This window comes from Dreissena polymorpha, chromosome 5, assembly GCF_020536995.1.
Source record: "Dreissena polymorpha isolate Duluth1 chromosome 5, UMN_Dpol_1.0, whole genome shotgun sequence".
In the NCBI taxonomy this organism is placed as follows: Eukaryota; Metazoa; Mollusca; class Bivalvia; order Myida; family Dreissenidae; genus Dreissena; species Dreissena polymorpha.
The window spans coordinates 18,914,467-18,929,387 of record NC_068359.1 but is presented as its reverse complement, the minus strand read 5'-3'; positions in this window follow the sequence as shown (position 1 = coordinate 18,929,387).

Below are 14,921 nucleotides of genomic sequence, written 5' to 3'. Positions count from 1 at the left end.
TGTTCGATGTACAGCGATAGACGAAGAAAAAGTTTTTTTATGACTTGTACTTTCAACGGGTCTCTAGATCTTATCGCAGTTTTATTGCTACAATCACTCGAAGTTGAGGTGCAAGCAAACGCTTATCAGACACCGTTATCTTCCAAAATGACATGTCCATTTTACCCAGAGGGCTTATTGGAAAACATGTTTCAACAACTCGATGTATCGTGTACTTTTTCGTGTATTTGATATTTACTTGAAATCTCGTATAATTAAAGAAACATCTTATCGCGTTTTTTTGTTGGAATTATTTGCCGTTTCAGCACATTGTTCTATGTGGTCGGCATACATTATAAAATAGATATGCGGAATCTCGATTCGTTATAGAAAAAAGGGCATTCCTCCATTTATTTTAAAGATAACTAAGTTATCAGTTTAAGTCGATTTGCCAAGTGTAATGTTACAGGTGGTTTTCAGCACTGCCTTTGACTTTGACGCGCGCGCAAATTAAAATATATATAAACATCTATTATTTCGTAAATTTACCGTTTATACCGCTTTATATGAGATTTGTGTTAACGATTTACTATGGCTGCCTTGGTCATATGCCATTTCATATAAACGTTTAGCATATGGAAACGGCAAAAAGGCTTAGAAATATATTATTGCACCATACATTGCAAACAAAAAGGTTGTCAATTACGGTGTCTCCGCTCGAAAACCAGCGTTTAATTCTTCGACTTAAATTGTTTCTTTCGTCCACAACTGTATGCGTTCGTTTATTAAACAATAGAGCATTTTATCCTTTATATTGATTGATGACATTGCATTATAATTACTTTGATCATGTCTGCTACCCAATTTGAAGAACAAAATCGTTCGTTTACCGCAAGTGTCAGGAAAATACATCGAGAATTTTATTATGGAGCTTACACATGTGTGATATCTTGCTGCATGATTTTATACAATTCGGCTCCGATTTCACAAATAACACGCAATTTAACTACTTTTTAATTTGATGATGCTTTTTGTATTTCAGTATGTTTCATAGGTCTGTTTAAATGGTACGCATCGTTTGTAATTGGTGTTTTTCGTGTGCAATAGTTTTTCAGTCCAAGCACGGCAATCAGTGACCACACCCATACTTTTACTGGGTTCGCTTGTTTCGCCAGTATTTATGCATACTCTTTATCGCCGTATTTTTGTTCAAGGTTTATATTTACTATAATGATGTCAGCATCATTCAATGCGTCATCATACATTTTTCCCATTGAAATAAAGAGCGCAAACACATCGCACATTTTCAAACATGTGTGAGCGGAATGACTGTTGGCGACCACAGCACCTTTAATTATGGATGAATAAATCGTTATCGTGTGTTAAATTGATTGTCTTACATTCTTATGACGCAAAAACACATACAACATGCAAAAATAAAACTACTATATTTTAATTTTTATTGACAAATCTTATATAACTTGCACATACACTTATCAGGAAACGACATCATGATATAGGAAGTTCATTTAAGTACACGTAACGCGCGAAAATACATGTAAAACAAATGGAAATATAAACATCAAGTTCACAAATGTACAATTTAATAAGTGTTGGTGAATAACTCTAGGGCAGGTATATAGCTATATATTTTGGACGAATAAAAATATAACTGATTCATCATTGATAGTATATCAAACTAATCACATATCCGAATCAGCCATGGCTCAAACATTACTTCAATGAAGTGTGTAAAAAGCACGAGCCTCGGGCTTCGAACTAAGGACAAAACGGACCGGCCTGGTTTTCGGTCTAGTGAACAAGTGGTGAGGGTGTTTCTGTTGACATATTCAGTATGTTCAGTGTAGTGTTGCGGTTTTGTCATAACTGAACCAATCATTTTGCGCTAAATGTCTGAGTGTGCTGAATTTAAAATTTCCAATATTAATGTACAGACGTGATTTAAAAAAGTGAATAGTTAAGAAGAGACAAAAGATAATTACTATTATACACAGGCTGTTCGACGTATAGCGCCGTGGATTATTATTATGGTCGTGGCATAACCAATGCATAGTCAGCTTTACAAGGATGAATATATACATGATTCTCAAGAATACATGGATTACCTTTAAGTGTTTTCCCTCAATGTTTAATTGTTCATTATCCGTATGTCGGCGATGGATTTACGGCTGTGTTTCTATACAAAAATGTTCTAAATTAAACTTACATGTAACTTCTTCTGGCTACAGTGTGCGACCTTGCAAGAATTCGGAACCCTTAATAGAAGTGACTACTCCAATGTTTCGATGTTGTGTGGCTTTTTTCCTGAATTATGATGTTTATGACAGTAAAATAGAACAAACCTTTTCATCTGTATCTTAAGCATTATAATTGAACTGTATTTATAGTTTTTTAGAATAGCTAATTATTATAATGTATTTTTATTTTAAATAATTCATAACAATTATATATTTACATTACAAATATACATTTTTCGAATTTTTCGTTGCCATATATTTCACTAATCAACATTATATTTTCATTTTAATATATTTACAGTAACATCAGAGTTACCTGAAGAGAATATAGCAGTTTATCCATACTAATGACATGCGAGTTCAGGATGCATGCTGCAGTGTTTGGACTTGGAGTTAAATTATCTCCCGAATGTTCGAGATGTTGTGGAACTATGCGTTGTGGAAGAGGCCGCACAATCTGGAAGAGCATTCGATAAACCTCGTGGCATTTTGGGATAAAATGGACATGTGGACATATTGTCCTGATACATGTTACGACCAGACAGATGCTGCAATTTTACATTTATTTCTTGCTATATTTGTATAATATTAAAATATGCAAATTTATAATTTTGTATACATTGTATGCTAGCCAGGTATTTTTAACGTTGATACACGTTCAGCAACGGTGTCGTTGTATTCATATTGCACTAGTTATAGAGATACATATTTTATATTATAACAATACTTAACTATTTGATTTTCTTAAACATTACAGATGGTGTATGCTGAGGATTCATCGACTATATAAAGCTTTGTTCCTTTTCGATATATACACGACTCACGTGTTTTTTATCCAATTTCAGATTGACCATACTTATATCGTTATTTACACTTTTCGGACAAACACTTAACGTTTCTTTGCTTATTACAGGACTTTTCGTTTCTTGTTTCGCAACACAGGAAGTGACATACCTCCATTGTCGAAGTTGCTGATCACCGCCACGTGCGCGCACGAGCAGACACTTGGTAACGTCGCCAGCCCCTACTGTCCCGGATGTAAGTACATAGTGCTATTTATGTATTGAAATGACCAATTCAATTCAATACGTTTGAGCCGTAAAACATAAAATTGCATTATCATTATGCATACACATGTTTTTTTCTTTCCACTTACCTTATCGATTCTATGTTTTGGTTCCGACACAAAACATACTTAAGATCATTTTCGCAAAGTAAACTCTTATGTAAATAGAAAAGATTTCTACACAAAGATATGGAAATTTTCAATAATTGATTATCATTTTTAAAGTGGGAAATAATTTGTGTTTCGTTAAAGTTATCTAATCAAGTATTGTCGACATACATTCCCTGTATGTTTGGCAATGTTAACGGAAACAAGTTGTTTATCGCCATACTACGCACTTGAAGAAGTTGTGCATTTTTTGCATCCGTTATCATCATTTGTACAGATTTGAGAGAACGGTATTTTCATTACGATTAGACCTAATGTATCAATTTCGATGACCTACACATGTACTTGGTAAATGATCTCATTCATATTCTTTTAATTTTCTCTAATTAGTTCACTGTTCATGATAGCAATACGTGTATTTCAAACTCAGTGCCCCAGATAAGCTGCGTATCTGCGTCTTTAACCCTATTAAAATGTTTTAAAACGCAAAGAAATACAATATCATGCGTATTGAAAACGCAACCAATTTGACTTTTACGCAAATTTGTCAAATTTGATGCGTACGATGCAATAGCTTCGATCGAAAATGCTTTGCTCGTTTTCGGAATTTTCTCTTAACTTTGGCATTATTATCATAACACGGCGAGCGTTATCATTCAGCAAGCGCACGGATAACGGAGAGTCAATATTATTAAAACGCTCTGCGGACTAGATTTCACAGTAAAATAAAGCGTCTGACCAAATAATTGACGAAGACAAACATGCGTTTTCAATATGACATAATTCGTCGCTCATTGTGCATGTATTTGTAAAGCGTCTGTACTTTCAGTTTCTATTAGGATGCGAAATCAGAATGTTTAAGAGAGGTTGAAAGACGTCCGCGATTGTTGCGCCAAAATATCAGTCGATTGCAAACTTTTTCGAATCAAGAAAGCAAGACCCAATAAGTGCAGAATATTCGTGTTATCGAATTTTTTCGGCGTAAGCTGTATTAAGCCAGCTTTTCACCCTGACTTGACCTTTGTAAGTGTCCAATAATATTCAAATAAAATTTCCCGCGGCTAGGTACGAATGAATACACTTCATTTATTCCATTGGCTGATTTGAGTATAACACCAGAACATTGGAAACATATCCGCGTCTTTGTAACACTGTTTTACTGCATGAAACAATTTTATCTCTAATGAAAAGGCTCAATAGATAGAACAGTTTTACAATCAATTTTCGACATAAATACAGTTTGTGCGTTCTCCTTTTATTTTCAGAGAATTACCAGCGCAAAAGCGTTTATACTAAAGGCTACTCATATTTAGTACTTACTTGCATTGCATTTAAACCCGCGAGGTTTCGGGTCAATTCGCGGCCAGTGTGTGAAAGTCAGAGTTTATATACAGTTCATCACCGGAGTTCGCAGAAGGGGTTGCGATCTTTTCATTGAAGGAAAAAAATGGAATCTATGCTATTTTTGACTGATGGAGTAAATAGTTCGTTTAGTCGCTTTGTCGCTTTGTCGATATATCAATATTTTAGGCACAGCTGTTGCCTTGGTCGTGTACAGTTGGCGTAAACAAGCCGTCGTTTCAGCAGCAGAATTGTTACCTAACTTAAATGCATTGCATTCCAATCCGCAAGGTATCAAGGTCAGTTTGCGGTCAGTTGCAGAAATCTTTATATAAACGCCGTCTCGTAAACTTTGTGCACTTGAAGTCTGTTTTGATCAGAAAGATACTAAAAAAAGATATTCGGCGATATTATTGTGGTATGTCAATCATCGATTTTTAAAATGTATTCAACATTTGCATGATAAGGACCAATTTTGATAAAATTAAGTAGAAATATTTATCCATTTAGACCAGTTTATTAAGCATGAGCACAATAATTACCTATACTATAATTATGCAATCAAATAAGATTCGAGTATTGCCGGCTGACCTATATGCACTCGTTTATTTTCATGTTTCTTGTGTTTTTCTATTCTGTAAATATAGATATCTGAGTAATAATATCACATAAAGCAAAATAAGCCACGAAATCTGGCGCAACACCCCGTAATTGATTTGCTTGTGATGGAGCTAAGAACTGCGCAGAAAAACGGCATCCGCTACTTTTTATCTCATAGAGATAACTTTTGATCGTTCATAAACATCGACCACAATCAACGCCGTATATCTTTTTTTAAAGATATTTCTTGTTAAGTTTAAAGTTTATATTAAGGACAGTTTCAAGGATTAAAGATGTTATGAAACTTCAGTTTATTAAAGTTAATTATGATAGTTTACATTTTTATTGAATCCATACAAGTGTGCAGCTTCAACAAAAGTAAAGCAGCAATGATTTTAAGGTATGCATTTTTATAAATCATTTCATCCTATTTCAAGAATGAAATCACCCTATTTTTCAAAATCGATGGGTGAAAACCCTATTAACCAAATAATTATCTGGGGCATTGAAACTGCGTTTTTTTCTAAGAATTATACATTCTCCGTCTATGTATTTGTACCCCTTTCTTTCTCAAATATTAATAATGATTTTCTTACATTTTTACACATCTGTTTCCATCAAATATACCTGCTTTTTTACATCCCAATCTTTTACACCTTAACATATTTTATTTAAAATTTAACAAACGGTGGTTTCAACGACTGAAGCTTTAATTTTACCGTTTAAACATGGTAACACAGCTTAAATCAATTATATTTTTTAACGAAGTTCTGTTCGCTTTGTCCTGTATTTTATAGGCAATTGATCCCTTTCATTAAAATAAAATATTAAAATACTAGCGGGTGTTAAATTCACGTTATCTCCAGATAATAAATTGGAGTTGGTTTTTTTCTAACATCGCCCAACACTTATATCATGTCATTTATTGATTCCTAACACCGTCCAACACTTATATCATGTCATTTATTTATTCCGAACACCGTCTAACACTTATATCATGTCATTTATTTATTCCTAACACCGTATAACACTTATATCATGTCATCCAAACCCAGACGCGGATGCTGTATCCACCCCATACGAGGGCAGCAAGGAGGAGAAGCTTCACGGTATGGCTGAGGTCATGTGTGCACACTGCAAGCCACAGGACAGCACATGCACGCGTCTTTTCTGTAAGCATGTATATATTTCCATCATTATATCTTTTCGTGTTGTTTTAGGTGGCTAATTCAACATTTTCCCCACAGTTTTATCATTTAAAATAAATTAAGGCCGATGTCGTGGCCAAGGGTCCAAATGATTTTGTATACTTGTTTAAAGATTTTTTCTTTTGAAATTTGGAAATCAAGAAACACTCTGTTATTGTACTTTGGTTCGCATTTGTCTGATACAACTGTCCTTACTAGGTCACACTTCTATGCATAATTTAAATGCACATGTTATGCATAGATGCAATGAACATATGCTATACGAGACTTTTACATTTAAATTAACATTTATATGTAAATCGTTATTTGAGTAGTCATAACACACGGGCACGGTGTAAATTGCTCTTTGAATTACACTTTCCATCAGTGTCATGTTATGCAGGTCTCATAACATTTAAACCTATTCTTTACTTATGCGTTAACTCATATGTTGCGCTTGCTCGGTGCATACCATTACAACGTGCTTGCACACTATACTTTATCAAAGGTGCCCCAGACCGCCTGATTGTTAACATCACCATAACAATGATGGAGACTTTTTGCAGCAGCCTCAGGACGCTGTTCCCGGAATGCCACTCAGAATATTGTGAGTAAAGTACCATTGGTCTAAACCTAATTAGTAACGCACGAATGAATTTTAAGCTTATGCTAAACTATTCACTCTCGTTGCGGTTTCTACAGAAGAAATATTGACTGTACAAAGATTTCTTGATCGCACCCTGAGTGGGGAACAAAGTCTGGGGCTTTCCGGTGTGATGATGGACACCCTACTAGTATCCACTAAACCAATGCAATCTTGTTATTTCAAAAGAGAAGATGTGACCAATACGTTTATTATTACTTAGAACATGCTTTACGCAGTTCTGTTGGATTGCATTGACCTCAATCCGAATCAGTCGTTAAGTTATTCTTTTTCGAATACATGTACTATCGATTGTTACTAATACATAGTTTCACTTATTGAGAATTGATACGTACACAGGTTGTAAACGATGATTGTGCCAATAGGGTTTGCTTTGATGAGAGTTTTGTTTCGACAATACATTGACGTACAATATTTTTGCAGGTTCCAGTAGAATTGTTCGGCGTTCGATAGAAAAAGGCATGAGTCAAGGCACACGGCATAGCGGCGGATGTCACGCGCATCCTGATTGGGCGAACGCTGATGGATTGGACCAATGGTGTTTCCTCAACTGTAAACATGACATCGATTACGTCACGTGTCCGGCGACGTATTGCGTTTGCCCAACAGAAACAACTGGTATATTACGATATGAATGTAAACTAAAGTAAACACTTTTTATTAAATGGATTTGAACACAAATACACTCTATTGAACTTGTTGGCTTTGATTCAAAACTGTTATGATGGTGTCATATTAAGAGTAAAAAGAAAGCGATTTGAAATCTAATTATATGAACAATATATGGTCCATTTTCCGTTCATAGGGAGTGTATTAACAATTTATTTTAATAATATTGGTTGTTTTATCATGGTAAGCTATTTCAATGCGATTCACAGAAATTAACAGATTTGCCGATGGTAGTTATTGCATACCATATTTTCCAAATGTAACAGGTGTATACTTCTTATTATGCCCCCCTTCGAAGAAGAGGGGGTATATTGCTTTGCTCATGTTGGTCGGTCGGTCGGTCGGTCCGTCCACCAGGTGGTTTCCGGATGATAACTCAAGAACGCATACGCCTAGGATCATGAAACTTCATAGGTAGATTGATCATGACTCGCAGATGACCCCTATTGATTTTGAGGTCACTGGGTCAAAGGTCAAGGTCACGGTTACCCGAAATAGTAAAATGGTTTCCGGATGATAACTCAAGAACGCATACGCCTAGGATCATTAAACTTCATGGGTAGATTGATCATGACTTGCAGATGACCCCTATTGATTTTGAGGTCACTAGGTCAAAGGTCAAGGTCACGGTGACCCGCAATAGTAAAATGGTTTCCGGATGATAACTCAAGAATGCATACGCCTAGGATCATGAAACTTCATGGGTAGATTGATCATAACTCGCAGATGACCCCTATTGATTTTGAGGTCACTAGGTCAAAGGTCAAGGTCACGGTGACCCGAAATAGTAAAATGGTTTCCGGATGATAACTCAAGAATGCATACGCCTAGGATCATGAAACTTCATGGGTAGATTGATCATGACTCGCAGATGACCCCTATTGATTTTGAGGTCACTAGGTCAAAGGTCAAGGTCACGGTGACCCGAAATAGTAAAATGGTTTCCGGATGATAACTCAAGAATGCATACGCCTAGGATCATGAAACTTCATGGGTAGATTGATCAAGACTCGCAGATGACCCCTATTGATTTTGAGATCACTAGGTCAAAGGTCAAGGTCACGGTGACCCGAAATAGTAAAATGGTTTTCGGATGATAACTCAAGAACGCATATGCCTAGGATCATGAAACTTCATAGGTAGATTGATCATGACTCGCAGATGACCCCTATTGATTTTCAGGTCACTAGGTCAAAGGTCAAGGTCACAGTGACAAAAAACGTATTCACACAATGGCTGCCACTACAACGGACAGCCCATATGGGGGGCATGCATGTTTTACAAACAGCCCTTGTTCAAATATTGTTATTTTTTTGCACGTGTTATGGTCGAATTATCATCCTCAGCATAAAGCATCGAATACAAATTAGTACAATCTTTGTAAATTAGTTATATATTTATAAGAAACAATATTCAAGCAATATTCAAGCAAGTACATTTATTACAGAGTCCCCTCAAAGCGGTTCCATCTTGGTTGGCACGTGTATCCGTTGGACGGCCTCATTAGTGTTTCAGGCGGTGAAAGGTTGCATATTTAAAAGCACATTTTTATTATTTTGTTCTCATTATGTGAAAATGCAACTGAATGAGTATTCTGTTTTACTGATTGAACAGAAAATTTGCATGATTGTCAATTTTATGACATAAATATGTTATTCTGTTTTCAACGAGGGTAAAATATTCATCAACATTGCCTAACGCTAATAATCCATTACTTGTTAATATTGGTTATTTGAATAAAGTGTAGAATCAAACGCATAGTCAAATTAATATTTCATATGTATTCACATTCCTAATCAGTGATGCATTTATCGTGAGGATAAATTGTCAGTACATTAGCGTTTTTTTTTTCTTACTTATATTTGAATTGTATGAATTGTCTAGACATAAAGCAATATGTTTGCAAACCATACAATATTTATTATAATTTTCATTGTCAGGTGCTGTGTTGAATTTTTCTTTTTCCCAATAGTACGATAGTGATTCGATCACGGGACGCACATGTATTAAGCACAGTATCCCCAATATAAGGCTCAATTTTCAAACGTAGTTGTAATATTGTCTCCATTGCAGGGATGGACGATTGGTGCAACAGCGTGTGTTCCCTCGGAGGAGATTGTCCACAATCGCACTGCGCCTGCGCCGAAACTGCGCAACCATCCACAACATTTTCCGAAACAACACTACCTACAACTACAACATCAACAACAACAACTGCGTCAACAACCGCCGCTACGACAAGCGCATCATCACCGCAAACAACAACAATAAACGTTCCCTCAACTACAACCCACAATTTGCAATCAACAACAATTATCCCTTCAACAAATTACACGGCCAACGTTTCTGGTAAGTACGTTTATAACGACAGTTTTCATTAAACGTTTGCCCGTATAATATTGCGATGACACGTCCTATGGTATTATATCGGTAAATAAATAGTGAATATTTTATTTATACATTCTGGCAGTATGAAGCTGGGTAACACGGAAGTTCACTGGTTTGTTTTGGTTAAATTAGGCATTTGTATATCCCCGATAACGAGGTTGGGGGTATACTAGAATTTCCCTGTCTGTTGGTCGGCAAGCTGCCACGCTGAACATGTGTTCGTTGTGTCGCAAAGAAGTGTCTCATTTTTTAAACTTGAAACTTCATAGATATGTTATTCATACTATTTAAAGAGTCTATACGTTATTTTGCTCCGATATACTTTGCAGCGTATTGCCCTTTAACTAGGCAAATTTGTGAAACTTACACAATTGTACGTGTTAGCTTTGTGTCGTGCACTCGTCCCTCAGTTTTCAGCGTATCAATATGAAATTGTATACATATCTTGTTCATATAACGTAAAAGTGCAAGGCATTATTTCCATGTATTCCGCGAATTTAATTGTAGAGTTATTTGCTCTTGACTAAAGGCAAATTTTGATAACATACTTCTTTGCACATGTTTCATTTTTGTTTCAAACGAATCCCTCAGGTTTCTGCGTATCAACATGTTGTGTATACGCAGAATTAGAGCATGGAAATCCTGCAGGGTAACGTGACCTTTAACTTAGGTATATTTTGTAACCTTACGTCACATTATATTTGTGACGCGAACAGTTTTGTGTGTATCAACACAACTTTATTGGAGTGTTGTTTTTAGTGTTTGTTTGTGTACGTCGCGCTATTTGCTTATGTTCCCTTGAACTAAGGCAATTTATTCACTACCAACTTGAAGCTTGTTGTCTTTGTTAGTGATCAGCGTAAAGAAGCGAACGACTCAGTTTTTAGCTTACTCTTACTAAAATTAAGTTGTGATTCTGCTAAAAATGAGCCATAGTGGGGACACTTGTTATCTTTAATGTCTGTTTAAATAGCTATATCAATTGAATGTGTAGTAATTATAAAGCAGCTTCACAACATGATTGCCTATTGCAATTGTTGATATCTGCTATAATTTCTGTTCAAATGTTTCTCTATAATATCCTTAAACAGATTATCCTCACATAGATCTGCAGTATGGTATTATAAGTGAATTGAAACGACAAAACAGCACCAGTACAAACTAATTGCAAGAATGGACACACCGAAAACATACATGCATTGTTTTATTTTTGCGTGAACACTGTAAAAAGAAAAGCACCTAAACTGGTTTTTGATAAATTATTTTAATACAAAATATATGTGCATGTTTCAGACCACGAATCCTTTTCCGTACTTAGCGCAGTGGTTTGCGACCATTCAACCAAGCTCTACCAAAACGTCCTTGCAAACAGATACTGCCCTCTTGCAGGTAAGCATGGACCAAAACTGCACAATATCAACCGAATCGATCCCTTTATAAAGATGTACAAGTTTAAACAAGAATGTATCAATATATCATTTTATGTGTTTTTAATAAATATTTAAACACAATTATTAAATTCAAGGTTTGCATCAACGCTCCAATGTAATTAAACCTTTGTATCTTTCATATTTTAACGAACATATTCAATGTTGAAGATTAATGTGATGGCATTTAAATACTAAACATTTACCAAGATACACTATTACTCTTTTAAACTTCGGAATCAAATAAAACTTTTAAACTTTTTTCTTTCATAAATCACATCTTACAGATACCACAACCGAGTCGGGATACAGTCAGGACCTGATCGGTAAATATATAATAGTTTCACTTGTTTGTGAGAGAAGTGCAAAACAAAATACACACAGTTTATTTGATGTTTGTCATGTCTGATTGTATGCTCAGATATAAAAGATAAAGAAAATATATTGTGTTACATTCGTTACTCCGATTCATGTCAATCAATTCACATTGAAGCGTTTAGTATAATCTATTTCTATAATAATGCAGTTATTATCGCACGATTATTGAGGGCTAAGTGCGAGTTTATACGGTGGATATTGTATTCCTGCAAAGTAAAACAACATGTAGAGTATTTTCATAACGTTAAAATGATTTTTTATAGATCGTTTCTATAGTATATCTATTGAGGTGTTGTTTTAAATTAAATATACAAAATATTTTACAAACATATTTTCTGTGTTACTCATTTGCAGAACAAGTGATGAGTTTTGCACCGAAGCTTCTCTGCAGATTCTCCCAGATGTCAAGGACGTCACAGCAGTGCCCCGATATGTTCTGTAAGATAGTTACATAGTAAGATAACTTGATTCGCGATAAAACAATGCCAATAAGAACAAAATGATACATAAGCAAAATATACAAAATGTTTATTTTTTCAAGATAAAATAATACCCAGTTATCATAGTCAGCGTATCAAGTGCAGTTTGCATTAATCCAACGAATTCCTCATACGATAAAAATGTCTGAAATGCCATATCGGCCTGTCGTTATGATGTACATTTAACTAAATGTAGCAAATTGGAATGACTTTAAACATGTTTGTGTAAACAACAATCAAGTGGTTTCTGTAACGTGCACATTCATAGATCTTAAATAAATAAATGCAAAACTTCGTAAAATGCGTTTGCCACCGGAAACTTGTTCATAAACGAAATGCTTTATCGAATAATTTATATGTTCAACCACACTAAGTGCATACGGAATTAGTGATTTTTGTATGAGTTATATACATACTAGCAAATCTTGATACGACTAGAATACACACTAGCGATGCCTTTTTGTAAGAGTGATTTGAACGAATGATTCACGCACTATCGATGATGTTTAAGAATAAAGAAGACGCTAGCATTTTGAACAAATTGAATAAACGCGTTTCTTTAGAAAAAGGAATATACCTTACCACACTCCGAGTACTTGTTATTTCTTTGAACGACTTTTGTTTTTTTAAGTACGGGTTCTGTGCAATTGTAACTTTTTAACATTTTAAATGTAGTATATACATGTATCTTTCATGTTGTTTGTATATGTTTACGTTGGCGGACTGTGCATGTTATATAATTAATTATGCTAATGTTACTCAAATTGACACTGACACATTCTCCTTCTTACTTGCAGGTGGGGACGGACCATTGGCCCATGGCATTTTGTACGCCAGCCTCTGCAAAGTCTGTACTTTGTTCTCAGATCAGCTTGGGTCTTCTTGTTCATCTGTGTACTGCTAGATAGAAGACTTCTTTCTTCACTGAACTATGAAACAGATGTGTTAAAGTGATTTCCACAACTTTTGAAATATGTTATTTAATACGAAGGTACAAACAACATTGAACATTTTCAAAGTACTGATTGTAATTTCATTCAAATAATTATTATAGAGACGGTTAACCGTTTGTGGTTTTGAAAATATTTTATATGGGTCATAACAATTTGACCTCGTGGATTACTTTTTGAACATCTAGTAAGTACATTCCAAAGAATGTATATTTACAATTACTATCTCGTTCCAGAATAGCATACCTGTAACTAAAGGTACATTTAATATTGCTAATATTGTGTGAATATTGGAAACCATGTACCGGTATTTATGAAGATGGTAACAGGTTAACATTCCACAAACAGCAACACATATTAGCTTTATACCAGTTTTTGAAAATTATTCTTGTACTGTCTTCTAGGAGTTTAAAAAAAAAAACAAAAAAAACGACACATTTCTCTTTACTTTTTTTAATGACATTATATAACCATACGCGTATGGCCTTAGAATGTTTGACTTTGTTTAAAATGAATTAATTTAATATAGAAATTAAGTTGAAATTCTTTTGGCACTTAAGCTTTTGTCAGGGTTGCATACAGCCTTTTAAATAGTTAAATATTTTATTAACATTTGGTATTTAACCGACATTTAATTTGAAGAGTTAAATTGAGATGTTAACTTCTATAAAAACATAAATCCATGTACGAGAATAACTTTGGGCAAGTTTAAGATCAATAAAACTAGTTTGAAGCACAATCCTTTGCATTTTAAATCCAATTAGGTTTCCTCTCAGTTTTTTGTGGTATTTTTTTTGTAAGCTATATTAGTGCTTTGTCAGAAAGCAGGTTAATATAAGTAGGTTTTCTCGTTTGTGCGATTTAAGTTAACTTTTGTCATATTTTAGCATATCGCTATGAGCAATTGATATACTTTTGTTAAAAACTTGTCCTGAGTATGAGCTTCGTGAGGTATCATCGAGGGAAAAACATATAATAAGGGGTGTCAAAGTTCAGGATTATTCCTGAATTCAGGATTTAGGCCCTCAAAAACTGCTTTTTATATTAATATAAATTAGAGGATTTTTTCCTGGTATTTTAATATTTTGTCACAAAATGTCATCTTAAACACAAATTAGTTTACGTTGACATACTGTATTGTTACATGTACCAAGTTAACATAATTAAATGAATTATTAACCCTCTTTTGGCACTGGTCCCCACATGCTAGGCTTATTTTCAGGATTTTAGATTTTGGCCATTTGACACCCCTGATAATGCGCATCAGTCTTGTATAATTGAGGCTACCTGTTAAATAGAACATGAAATTCCTATTTAAGGACAAGTAGTAATCGTTCACGCATCTAGAAGAATACACAAATAAAAGTTGTATGTGTTTCGACTTTGTAAGTACTGCCAAACAATCATTTGCCAGATTTTCTTTATTG